Genomic DNA, 13362 nt, shown 5'->3' on the forward strand with positions numbered 1-13362 from the left:
ATGAAAGGAGACAGCACTGTGAGGGCAAAGTGTCCCTCCACGCAGAGGTCAGCAGCAAACTGGGCATGCAGAAGGACAAGGCCAGAAGGGCTGGGTAGGGAGCTCCAGGAGCAGCCAGCCCCTGCCAACCCCAGTGCCCTGCTGGCCATGTTCCTCCCCGCCCTGTGTGTAGTGAAAGCCTTCCTATGGACCTCAGGCTGACAGCACAGCTTTGTGAAAGGTGTCTAGCACATCAGGTTTGCACTTCCAAAACCTCCTAGCAACTCCCAGCTGCTCCTCTCAAACCTGCCACGTGGCATATATTTCCTCTGTTTCCCACGTAAGAAGAGGGCTGCATCAAACACTCCAGCAGCAAAACACTCCTGCTGTAACAACTCAAAACAACAGAGCAAGAAAGATGGGTTGTCAACAAAGTGACCAGTGTTAACCCTGCCTGCCACAGAAATTTCAGGCATTGAGGAATGATACAAAGAATTAAAAGTCAATCTTGAAGGATTTCAGAAGTGAACTGCCCACAGCTTTGCCTCTGAGGTTTTTTACAGCTTGAAAGCACACAGCCTTAACTGGCAGAGCAAGACAAAAAAGCAAAGCTTGCTAAATATCTCCATAACAAATCTGCAAGAGTTGTGGCATGCACTGTAGGCAAAAGGCAGGTTAAGCTCGGATTTCTCCGTTTTCAGTTGGTGATGACCTAAAACAGATGAGAGTTTTACCTATATAGATAAGACAACAGGCAGTTACCTCACTCCTATGAGTAACACTTAATAAAGATTTGATTTGACCTCATTTTAGCTTCATTGGAGAAGGCATCTCAACATCAGTAATAACAAAAGTTAACACCAGCACTCACTGAAATGCTTCTGTCAACCCTAAATACCTTATAGTCTGCAAATGGGATGGTTTTATTAAGTACACATAGGCAAGTATTTCTTAATTATACTATAAACCAAGCACAAAGGTCACATGTATGCTCTTAGCAAGAGACAGCCATCCAGTCACTATGTTCTGTAAACAACTCCCATCACTTCAACCATTACCAGTAGACCTTTAGACTTCTGCATCACTTGGCCCCTTTTGTATTGGAAAAACATCATTAAAACAGATTAAAATTGCTATTCCAGTCAAACTGCTTATCTAAAGCTTGAAGAAAATGTGTACTTGCAATGCTCTCCTTCAAAACAAATTATAAAATCGACTGTTATTTCAGACTCCTAATCTTGAAAAAAATACTCTCTCTAATAAGAGACTACTAAATCTACTCTCTCTTCTGTTAAAACTATGTATTTATATAATCACAGAACTGCTTCAAAGATGCATTTTTAGGATGGATACACAGAGCCCTCATATGTGTTCACATATGCTGAATTAGATTAAATTACTTCAATAAGAAAAGAGTGTACATTAAGTACAGTTTTACAATTAACATTTGCTTTATCTCTTTTTTGTAAGGTGACATTTAAGCTATAAGCATGTATCAGAGCCCTTTATCTCACAATGCCATTTTCCCCCTGAGCATTCATGTCTCACTTCAATAAAATATCAGCACGCACGGGCTTGAAACTGGCTTTACCTGCAGCAGAGACAATTCCCAGACTATCAATTTGTAAAAGCATTGGAAAAGCAGTAAGAACAATATTGACAGATGGGCTCTCCCACACTTCCCCTGCAAAACCCTCTGCTCTGGAGCCACTTTCCCCACAAATTAGTCTTTGGAGAGTTAATAGATAACCACCCATTTCAGTCTTTGAGACTTCAAAAAAGTGGGCATGGGGTATTTTGGGTTTGGGGGTAGGTTTTGTTGTTATTGTTTCCCCCACCCCCCTTTCCCTAAAGTAAAATAAACTTTGAACCATGCTTTTGGGGAAAAGGTAAACTTAGCCATCAGTGCAATTCATTTCCTTCTCTGGAACTTCAGTAGCATTCAGGGTTTTAGTCCGTGTGTAAGATATCCAGAACTGTTTACAGAAGTCTGAAGACACAACCCACGGGCAGCGCTCATCCACAACCAGCACCTCGGGTGTTTTCCAAGTCTGGGGACTGCACTATCACCAAGCTGATACTTTTGGTTTAAATTACTTTCATCTCATTTGCTTTCCCTCTTTATATCTGAAGGAACAGACATAGCTTTAGGTCTTTTTGCTAAAAAGGTCCTGCTGTAGCACTCCAAAATTAGGGACAAAAGAATACCAACTCAGTTCAATAGGACAGTTTCTGTCCTACTTACAATTCTCAGGAGGAAGCCAGAGATGTACTCAGGGAATGGAGCTGTCCACTCCCACCTTATCTCTGGACTGTGGTTTTAACCTTGAGACTATATTTAAATTGAGGGTTCATATTAAGCAGCAATGAGCACTCCCAACCTCAGGACATCAGTGTCCTCAGCAGCAGAAGGTACAGCATGTCTGTTGTCATTACCAGGTGTGCTTTAATTACTGCTATTACTGGCAGCCAGGGAAGGGCTGCAAGGCAGCTACTCTTCAAAGAGAAAAGGCAGAGCAGGGCAGCAGAGATTACTCCAGCAACTGTAAATACTTTGCCATCTGCAGAGTCACTGGAATTAAATAACAATTTTGAAAATGCCTATTTATTCCCTGGCCACACCAGGCAAACAGGCACCTATGCTGACCATACTGCCATGGTATCCTCAGCATCTCCACACCTGCCTGATCCATGGGCCACACAAAGTAAATACAAAGAAATGTAAGCAGAGGCATACTCATGGGTGGAGCAAAGGCTCATCTATACATAAAAACAAACAATACTTCAACCAACTGTTATTTTTATCTGTATGTAAACAGAATCACACAGAGAAAGTAAATCTTCTGCCTTGCTCTTTGCTGTAAGACTACAAGAAGAAATTATCTAGTATGGCAAAGGAAAGTAAATTTCTTAAGAGCTGAGCTGAAAATCCAAGTCCTGCACAGAAGGTGGGCTGAAGCACACCAGAGTGTAAGACACCCAGCCACGGAAAGGGCTCCTGCACATACAATGATTTCCAATCAATTAGGCCACTGTATAATGGATACAGCTGCCAGTGTCTGCTCTGATGCCAGGAAGCAGCAGAGAGTTTGGAATCACCACCACATCTCTAGGCAGTGCTAGGGACTGCACTGAAAATGCACATGGCTTTCAAAAAAAAGGTATATGAATTTCTGAAAAATTCTACAGTATGGTACCAGGATCAACAAATTCAGTGAGAAAAAGTCAGGGCAATTCAGCATTTTGGGAAAAAAAAAATCACACTTTAGTCTCTGTCCTGGCTGTGGACCAAAAGGCAGCAATGCCAAGTGCTGCCTGCCAGGCCAGGAGATGCAAGACCACCCTTCCCTACCACATGCTTGGGGGCAGCAGGAACCTGAAGCCAGCAGGGGCTGGGGAAGAAGGTGCCATGGCCAGAGCAGCTCCAGGGACATCCAGAGGGGCAAGAGCTCCTGGACGATTAAGAGAAGCCTTGCTTTTGCCACAGAAATCAGCACATGTTAGAAAACTGCGATTCAGAGACTCTCTCCTGTTTCTGAGCAGGGATCAGGGGTTTTTCTCTTCACTGGACACAGGACTTCCTCTGATCTGATTCAGCTTTTGGAAGGCAGTGAAAAGCCCTGACTTTCAAACACATAAGTTTAACAGATCTTCTGTGCTTCAAAGTAGGTGAGCTAACCTACAAAGAATTATTCATTCTCCATAGTTACTGGCCACTGCCATTCCTTTGACAATGGAATACCCATCTAACATATAGACATCAATATACATTAATTTAATCCACAGGTCCCTCTGCCCATGGATAAAAGGCCAACTTTAACCCTATGCTACTGCTGGAAGGACAAGAAAAGCTCTGGAGGAGCAATGGAAAGAACTTGTTTCTCCACTTGAAAGCACCTATAATTAGGAAGTGATGGATGTTGCTAGTAAAAGTGAGTGATGTTTTTCAGGAGGTCTCTCATCTGTAACAGTACTGTTTGTAGATAAAATAACCCTTTCTGTCAGGCAGTGTCAGGAATGTCTACCGCTGATCAGTCACTGCTATCCAGAAAAAAATATGACATTTTTGTCCTAGTATCTGTAGTGTACATTATATCAGCCCTTCATTGTGTGCCTCATCAGTCAGGGTCTCCACCCTGGCAACACCAATAATCAGTGCGTCTGAGATAAACAGAAATTGAGATTTTCAAAAACCTCAATCCCACTGCATGTGTTACAAAACTCTCTTTGAACAAAACACGTTTTACAAGAGCATAAAATCGTATTTGCCATCTGGAGTTAATGACTATCAAGTAAAACTCAGGAGGAAGACCTGCTTGCCACTCCTGCATGCTGGCCTACAAAGCGGAACCACCACAAGAAATAGCTTGGAAGAAAGTCAACAAGATAAGCAGGATCATTTCCAACTCGGACACCATAAAATTGCACACTGTAACAACTTCATTTACAAGACTTTGACAAACATTAAACAAGGAGAACAAATATCTAACACAACTGAGATTACACATATGGCCTAAAATCTCTGTGCCACTGTGCAAGTGCCAAGAGAGACTATCCCAACTGGGAAAATGGGGCAGCTCTGTAACTACATGACCCTACAGACTGTCACAGCATCACAGAAAATAATCCCTGGACTGCTACAGCTCTGAATAAGGTGGCCTTGTCAGTTCCAAAATCAAAATAAAACAAAAAGCCCCATCAATATGATTAAGGAAATGGCACAGATGAGCTAAACAGACCCTGAGCCTTTGGGGATTCTTTATGCAATCCTTGTCAAGCAGCCTTGCTATGTTTTCAACTGATTAAATCAGACCTTGACAGAAACTTTAAGTGTCAATTTCTCAATATTCTAATAATTGAATGGAATTCTTGCTAAATTCATTCAAGAGATGACCACTCCGATGACAACACACTCCCTTCCCTTTCTACAGGCCACTTTACAAAATTTGGTGGAGCTTGAGAGTTAACGTTTCATTACCTAAAAAACCATTCTTAATCTTTAGACACAGTCAATGTGTATTAATATTTAACCACTGCACGTTAGAGATTACATATCACTATTACAAGCTCATAGCTATTACTTTTGCAAAACACTAAGAAAAAAATAGATGCTGATGTCACTGATCACATGTTTTCTATTTATTGTGATGGGAAATAATCAGCTTCTCTGATTAGGTACATGTTTATTATACTATAAGGCAACAATTTCCTTCAAGCACCCAATCCAATCCACGTGCTTGACACAAACGTTTCACATAGGCTAGGGATTTAAACACCTGTGTCCTAGAAAATACACTGGTGCTTCTAACAAAGAAAGTGCTGAAGTGTAGAAGGAATTTTAACATTTGATTACTTGTTTCCTCTTGATATCTGATTGAGAAAACAAACATTTTATGTTATTAAGAGACACTAATGGAAGCAATCCCAGTAGTATCTGGCCCTTCTGAACCACTGATTATCTGAAGAAGCATTGCCACTCACCTAAGACACATATCATTCAAAAATTTCATCCTCTGAAGAAGAGGAAGGAAGCAGCTTATTAAAACTCTGAATAAAGCACATGTGAAAGGACCTTGGTATGTCCAAATCTATGTTCAAGGCAGGAGTAACTCTGAAGTCAGACCATGCTTTCCAGAGCCTTACCCAGTTGATATCTGCATACCTTTAAAATGGAAGCACTAGAAGCTCTCTGCACTCTTGCTCAGTGCTCTTTTGCTCTGAAGCTGAGCTATAGGAACCTTCCTTGCTGCACCCCGTGCACTTTCCCTCTTTTCCTTTCACTGCAATCCCCCTGAAAAGCCTGGACACTGCCATCACCCCACTCACCTGACCATGCTCAGACCCTCCCTCCCGCATGCTTGGGAAGCACTGCTCCCCTGGACCCCACTCACACATCTCCTGCTCCAGCCCCCAGCCCCCACAGTCCTCAGCCTGATTCATCTGGTTTTGGCACCTTGCTTGACTTACCTTGCTCATACTTGTGACCAACACTGGGATCCAGGCTTCCCCATAAAATAAACTCTTGTCCATCCCTTGGCTGAGATGGCAACCGACCACTTGGTCTGTTCATCCACAGGCTGGTCAGAGCCAGCTCCAACAATGCCCACTTCTCATCCCAGTCCCCAGCCAATCCCCGTTCCCTGATGCACCATCCTTGCAGCAGGACTCAGCACCACGTCTGGGGCCTCAGCAGCACAGACAGCAGCACTGTTACCTTTACTCACAGTCCTGGGCACACACTCCAGATGCGGCTGGTTCTCTCTGCAGCTGTCAGCTTGTGCACAGGTGGTGATCCAGTGCCTGTCCCAAAGCAGTCCTCCTGTGCTGTGCAGCCCTGCCACGTCCTCACCGCTTTGTATTTCCTCATTTCAACTCATTAAGTTGTAAGCTGAAGATTTCCACATGCCTTTTCAATCTACCATAGCCATTTAACTCTGAACTATGCTTTGCAGTGCTTGAGCACCTCTCAGTCTGGACTTACTTGCAGATTTAGTTAGTATTCCCTTGTCCACACCAGTAAAGAGAACAGCAAATAAAGCTCAGCCCAAGACAAACATGGGTGTATTCACACAATTCCTCATGCCATCTCCCTTCTTCCCCCTGATTTTCACAGTAAATTATGTGTAACCACACTTCAAACATGGTCCTTAAACAGTTATTTGTTTACCATATTATTAAATACATATATTTCCTTATTCCACAGAAATGTCACGAGGTTTTATCAGAAACTGCTGATCAAAGTAAGGTAACATTATGATACTGCTATCCCCACGTCCTTATTTTCTTATCCTGCAGATTCCTAGAAACAGATTAAAAATTTTGTTCCAATTCTCTAAGCCCTGCAGTTAGACTAACTAGTCTGTAATTCCCTGGATCTCCCTTTTTCACACAGAGGCAATGCCATTGCCCTTTTCAGTCCTTCAGGACCTCTCCTGACCTTCCCAATTTCTAAAAGATAATTGTAAATGGTTCAAAGGTTGCTTGGCTAGTTGCTGATGTACCCTAGGGCAAATTTCATCAGGCTCTGCCTATTTGAATACACCTATCTTATCTCCTTTTTCTGATCTATCCTTTTTCTACTATGCACTTTACTCCTATCACCTTGTTTAAATTAATTTCAATTAATGTGAAGACACACTCAAGCAATACAATAGCTACATGATATCCATTTAATATTTTGTCTTTCAGGTGTAACATTAGCAAAAAAACCAACTCCACACTATTCCTGTACTATGACTATGGCCTTTTGGAGATACAGAAGAACATTTAGAAAGATTAGTCTGAGCTAGACTGAAGACTGCAAGCGGTTTAGACCAATCCTCAAGTTGGAGTGTCTGAAGGGAAAATACTAAAAAAAGTCTACTTAAAAATGAGCTCTTTGTCTGTGCAGGAAGATATAACGAGAAATTTTAACTGCAGTTTAGAAGACATTCTTTCAATTACTAAATCAGCCTGGTTTGCTTTTATAAATTTAAAACAAGAAAAATAATCCAACACTTCCCAGTAGATAAAGCATTTGATAATCAAATGCACAATTTCCTGTTGATTGCCTGAGTTATCCAGCACTGATCATTGCCAGGAGTAGTGTACTGAATTAGACTGACCACTTGTCCAATCCAGCACAGCAAGTCCCACTCCTCCAGAAACACTGACAGGTATCTTGAAGCATGTAAGATTTTAATGCATCCACCAGTTCTAGCCACCTTTCATCAGCTGGAAATTACCATCCTCATGGCTGAGACGTGGCAATGATCCTGAGACTACAGGATCACTGCTAGTCTGCTTCTACGCAAAGCAAAACAGACAGCCTTAGATCATCCTCTGTGATTTCTATTTTGTTTTTCAGCAAAATGAACTAGACGTGGTTGTGTGTTGTTACCACATTTCAGCTGCAGCACTGTAACTTCTTAAACTGCTTCATTTCCATCCTCAAACACAAATCAAGGCTCTGTTCTGTGATCCCCTAGGCAGAAGATGCAATGTTAATGGAGACTGTCACATTTAAAAGCAGATGGCGATTTGAATGCCTCAATTTCTAGTGTATGCAACTTGAAGTATTTCACAAAGTCCAATTTTCAAGAAGTGATGAACACCCAAAAAATGCTGGGTGAAGGTTCCCACCCCACTTGGTGTTTAAATCCAGAATCCGTTTTACCTGGTATTTCTACCTAGAAAATCCTTTTGCAAGACTAAAACCATAGTACTAGTCAAAAGGAGGGGGAAAATAATTTTCTTTTGCTAGCTGTGATGAAAATGCAACAAATCCATGCATTCTCCAAGTTACACAAAGTACAGCAGCCTACCCTTGAATACGGATCTGTGAATATTTTCTTCCAGAGTGATACACTGAAAACCTTCTCTCAGGAAATACTATAAGCAGCTTTCAGTGAAACCTACTTTACCGGATGTAACATAAAGCTTGATTTCCAACACTGTCAGGACAGAAAACCCACTCCATATTTCCAACCCATATATTGCTGGTACTTGTCCCTATTGCAAATGCCACCATCAATAATCCCTGTCTTGCTGTCCATCTCCCCTGAAAAACATATCATAATTAGCAGAATCCCTGGATCTCATCCCTGAGTTAATGATGAATAAAAACAAGTAGAGAGAACAATCAGAACAGTAAAATACTGCTAGTCCCTGCTGATGTTCCTCATCCACTAGCAGAAAAATTCAGACTATTTTAGTCAGAGGAGTTTGGTGTCATGCAATTGTTCAGACACAGCTCACCAAACCTCATTATTTCAGGCCTCTTTAGAAATGCAGAGTTTTGCCCGAGAGTACGGTGGGCTGCGCGTGCGTTTGCTGTGGCACTGTGCCCCAGGAATGGCACAGCTGGTGCCCGTGCCCAGCGCAGCCCCGGGAGCTGGCACAGGCACCGGGAACCCCGGCACAGTCACAGCTCTGTGCTTTTAATCCATCACCCCGCCGGGCTCTGCTTCCAACCCACCGTTTAACCAATACTGGCTGGTTTCAGCCAAGCCTGCGCTGATAGCAGACAGAACGAAACCAAGTTAATTAGAGTTAAATGTAGCCTCAAAGGAGATCTCAGCACCAAAACTCCTTATGCACATTAACTTATATAGCATGTATTTTTAATGAGTTCAGCACTTGTCTCGAGTTTAGGAAACACACACATGGGGTGGCAGCTATTCAAAGCCGTTGCGCCAGAGCATGAGCAAGTGCTGACTCTGCAAGATGACAAGGTTATGTTGCCAGTTATGGATATTCTACCTTTATTGCACAACCCTCAGATACCTAAATTTAAATTAAACAGGTGAAGTGACAACACAAAAGCCACCTACCAATATATTTATCATAAAATACAAAAGGAAATGAAAAATACCAGAGGGCTAAAGCTCGCGTTCAATTTTGCAAATATGTTTAAATCTTGTAACATCTCCAGCATCTCCTGAGCCTCTTTTTCATAAATAAACTTCTGAAAATATGTATCCCTATAGACAGCTAAAGCAAACACCTTCAAAGCAGAAGGGAATTTTACAAGTGCAAATTTTGAGCTTTAAACACCACCCTTCCATCTCCACACGCATCCTCCAACACTCATCATGTAAAGCCAGGTAAATGGCCAGTAGTTGTGCCCTTTGGGTTCCAATATATTAAAGCAATCTACTTATTTGTGAGATAAAAGGACTTGCAAAGACTCTTAAGTCCAAAAAATATACAGTCATATATAAATAAGGCTGAACTATGCCAACAAATTCTGTCAATGCCCTTTTGAGCCTGTCATTTAAGTACAGCCAGAAACACTGTTCACCAGATTACAGTGAAAAGTAAGGGGTAACTCACTGTTTTACATTAATTATAAGTATGTTCCAGCCAATACGGCATTAACACACGATTAAATCATTTTAAATCACATAAGTTTTGTGCCAACATTTTGTAGAAATACATAACCTCTATTACAGAAAGCAACACTTCAATTAGAATATGGTATCACAACGCATTTTTCAAAATGTAAATAAATGAAAGAATAAAAATGTTCAAAGTATTATGAGACCCGTATGACCCAGTGACAACAGTTTTACCCTTAAAGTTAGAATGAAAAAAATAATCATGTAGAAGTCTGTTTCAATTGCAATTCCAGTGGTAATGCTGCTTGTATAAAAATGCCACAAACCATGATCATGTAGATATACACTATTTCTCTAGCAATAGCCAATTCAAATGAAAAAACGATGTTTTTCTTTTAATCTTTTCAAGCAGTATTCACTTTAATAAATTTCTTAACTTCATGACTGTAACTTTCAAATGGATAGGTATTTTTGTATATCCCTGAAAATGCAACCATACAACAATTTTAGTTTAAATGAATGACAAAAAGACTGCTTCAGGACACAGTGCTGTCTCAAAACTCCTGAAAACTTAATCTGTATTCTGCTAATCTAGGTTACAGTTTATCTTCAGGGGTTCTCCTGCAACATCATTCCTTGATGCTTTAGATTCAGCCTGACATGATTGAAAACGTTTTCTTTTTTCTCCCATTCATCCACTGTGTTCCCAGGCTCCCCTGTTTCCTCCCCCTAAATAATTATTAAGGAAATTATTTTAAAAGAAAACCCTACAGATAAAGCGTGACCTAGAACACAGAGATTCTGCCCAATTTATGTACCAGAAAGTTGATTTACTTTAAAAGATATTATTGCATGCCATTCAAACTGTACTTTCAGCCACATTTTTTATTGACTGAGTCTGTCATTTTTTCTTTCCTAAAACCTGAGTTTACTTTAAGAATGACAGACGACTTTCTCAGGGTCAGCTGAAAGCATTCATAACTGCACATACCAGAAAAGAAGTGCAATAAAACTGAGAAGCCCTCAAGGACAGCTGTTTTGCTGAGGAGCTGCATGACCAAGCTCCACCTCAGCTCCCATGTAATGTCACTTCTGGTTCAGCTCTGTCACCACGTAGTGCCCTCCCAGGGGAGTGGCCATCTCCAAACTAAGACTGCTCTAGGATGCTTCCAAACACAACACAAAACAAAATGCAGATGATTAGTCAAGAAATGTGAATCTAAGATGACAGATGCTATCATAATTCAGATACTGTCCAGGTTTGCAGCTCGCCAAGTGTGCCCATCACTGGGATACACTGGTCCTGCTGCCCACTGCCAGCCTGGCTTCATGCTGGCAGCTCCATGGGACAGGTGAGCCTGCAAGGAAGCTGCTGGGCATCAGGGAGTCTGATCTGTCTGCACCTCTGCATACACAGCACTGTTCAATTCCCATCTCCTGAGCTGAGGGAGCAGGGCATGCAGTATTCACACTGTTCTTCAGTGGACACAGCAGCCCAGAGCCTTCCTGCTCACCCTCCTGCTTGCACCCAAATGCAATCACACCAAACAGGGCTCACCTCTGAGGAAAACCAAGCATGCCATGCACCACACCAGCACACCTTTCCCTTCCCTGATGCTGCTGTGAAACACAAGGCTTCTCAAAGCAGCCCTTCCATTGCGTTGTGTCTGCATAACCTCTCGGGCAGCACATCCAAACCCTGTGCACCACCTCCAGCTGCACCTGCCACTGCCCAACCCAGCTCCAGGTGCTGGAGGATCTCCTCCACAGGGCTCTGAGCCCAAAAGCCCCGGAGCAGCTTTCTCCCCACCCCAGGACTACATCAGCAGCACTTTCAAACACACATACACAGACATACCTACCGTATGTGCTTCTATCTCCACTTAAGCAGCAACATCAGTTCTGATGTTAGAGAAATGTTGCTTGTTTCAAGTAGCAGTATCTTAGCTAATGAATTTTTGCTACTCTTCTACACTCAACAAATACTAGGCTGAGTAACATACAGCCTAATTGACTGTTAAGGTCACTGGCCAGCTCTTTAATCTTATTTAGTACACTTTGAGACGGTTCATGAGTCATTAGGGCCTTATTCTTGAGGACACAAGGACATGTAATACACACTAATAAAGAGCATAAATGTGATCTAGTACACATATTTTACAGATAGTGGAATCTGAAAGATGGTTTTAAGTATTTCTTTGCAACGTTATGTTTTTAATAGTTTTAATGATTTTACATACAATAAAAATATTGGTCAGAGCCTGCTGGTGTATTCCTAACTTACAACACTGCTGTAACTCTACAAAAAATTTTTAAGTAGTAAAAGTCACACTTGAAATACATCTTGAAAAGAAAAAAGGGCTCAAGAGAGACCTAACTTAAAAATTCCTTACTTAGAAGGGAAAAAAAAGAAAAGGTTCATTTTTCAAGCTGTTATTCATGATATTTGATTTTATGATCTAAATTGTAATTCAGTGCACACCCATGTCAGGAACTTTGCAATACCTTTGAAAGGATCAGTATCACTAATCAGGCACTGAAATCCAATTTCTGGGAGAACTTGGGAGCTCAGAGCTGCACATTTTAGCTGGCTTGGAAAGATCTTTGAAAAATAAAGTTAAATAGTAATTATACATAAGTGTGCTTGAGAAACTTTACACCTGTCTTGACACGAATCAGATCTTTGCATGGATGATGAAATTCTTGGCATTGCTTTAGGTGATTGGGAAGGCATTAGCTTAGGGAGGGTAAAAATTCAACAGCCACAAGCCTAGACAGGTAGGATAAAGGAGTTACTGACTCAAAAAGGCAGGGCAGCTTATCTGTGGAAGTCTAAACACGCTAATAATTTAGCATAAACAGATCTGCTGATATTTTTAGAAAGGAATTTTAACTCATAAGTAACAATGTTAAAAAAAGGACACCAGCATCCCTAATCATATTTTCCACAGGGCCTCCCAGCTCCTTGCAGATTACTGCTACTAAAACTCAGACAAGAGAAGGGAAAAGAAAAAACAAAGAAGTAAAAAGAGGAAGAAAGAAAAAAAGCCAGAGATAGGTAGCTGGATATAGGATTAGGACAATAATGAACTTGTTGGCAATCAGTGTTTGACTGCTGGCTATGCTACAACACTCCTGCAACCTTTGTCTCCCTCTGTCTCAGTTTCCAGTCTGTAAAACCAAGTGATAATATTTCCTTACCTCACAGGAACGTTCTCAGAATAAATCCATAAATGCCTGGAAGACACTGAGACACCACTGTGACAGAGGCCATAAAAATACCTAGGGGAAAAACAAACAACATAAGAGTGTCACAAGTGACCAAAACAGAAGAGACCTTCACAGATTAAAGGTACAGCAAAGATTAAAACTTTGCTTAATGACATGAATTCTCCACCCTGGGGAAAAAGCAGTTCAGTTCAGCTCACATTCCCATACAGCACTTCTAAAACCACGACAGCAATGGACAATTTCCCCTTTTCTCTTTGCACATGACACAATCATGATAACTCACCACCAGATGCAAGCAGGAAAGATGTTTACAGATCATTAGCTTAGCCCTCCA

The 13362-nt window shown here is 41.4% G+C and overlaps 1 protein-coding gene across 4 annotated transcripts in view; it reads right to left on the reverse strand.

The window, feature by feature from the left end:
• Positions 1–13362, reverse strand: part of PTPRF (protein tyrosine phosphatase receptor type F) — a 376154-nt gene that overhangs the window by 273517 nt on the left and 89275 nt on the right. For 3 of the 4 annotated variants that reach the window (XM_063407253.1, XM_063407256.1, XM_063407252.1), the window contains exon 2: positions 12999–13079. The gene's annotated coding sequence lies outside the window, so the exon portion shown is untranslated. Of the gene's footprint in view, positions 1–6193; positions 6366–12998; positions 13080–13362 lie in introns of those variants that run through there. The other variant, XM_063407254.1, reaches the window with a different exon arrangement.

Source organism: Prinia subflava, chromosome 10, assembly GCF_021018805.1.
Source record: "Prinia subflava isolate CZ2003 ecotype Zambia chromosome 10, Cam_Psub_1.2, whole genome shotgun sequence".
NCBI classification, from domain to species: Eukaryota; Metazoa; Chordata; class Aves; order Passeriformes; family Cisticolidae; genus Prinia; species Prinia subflava.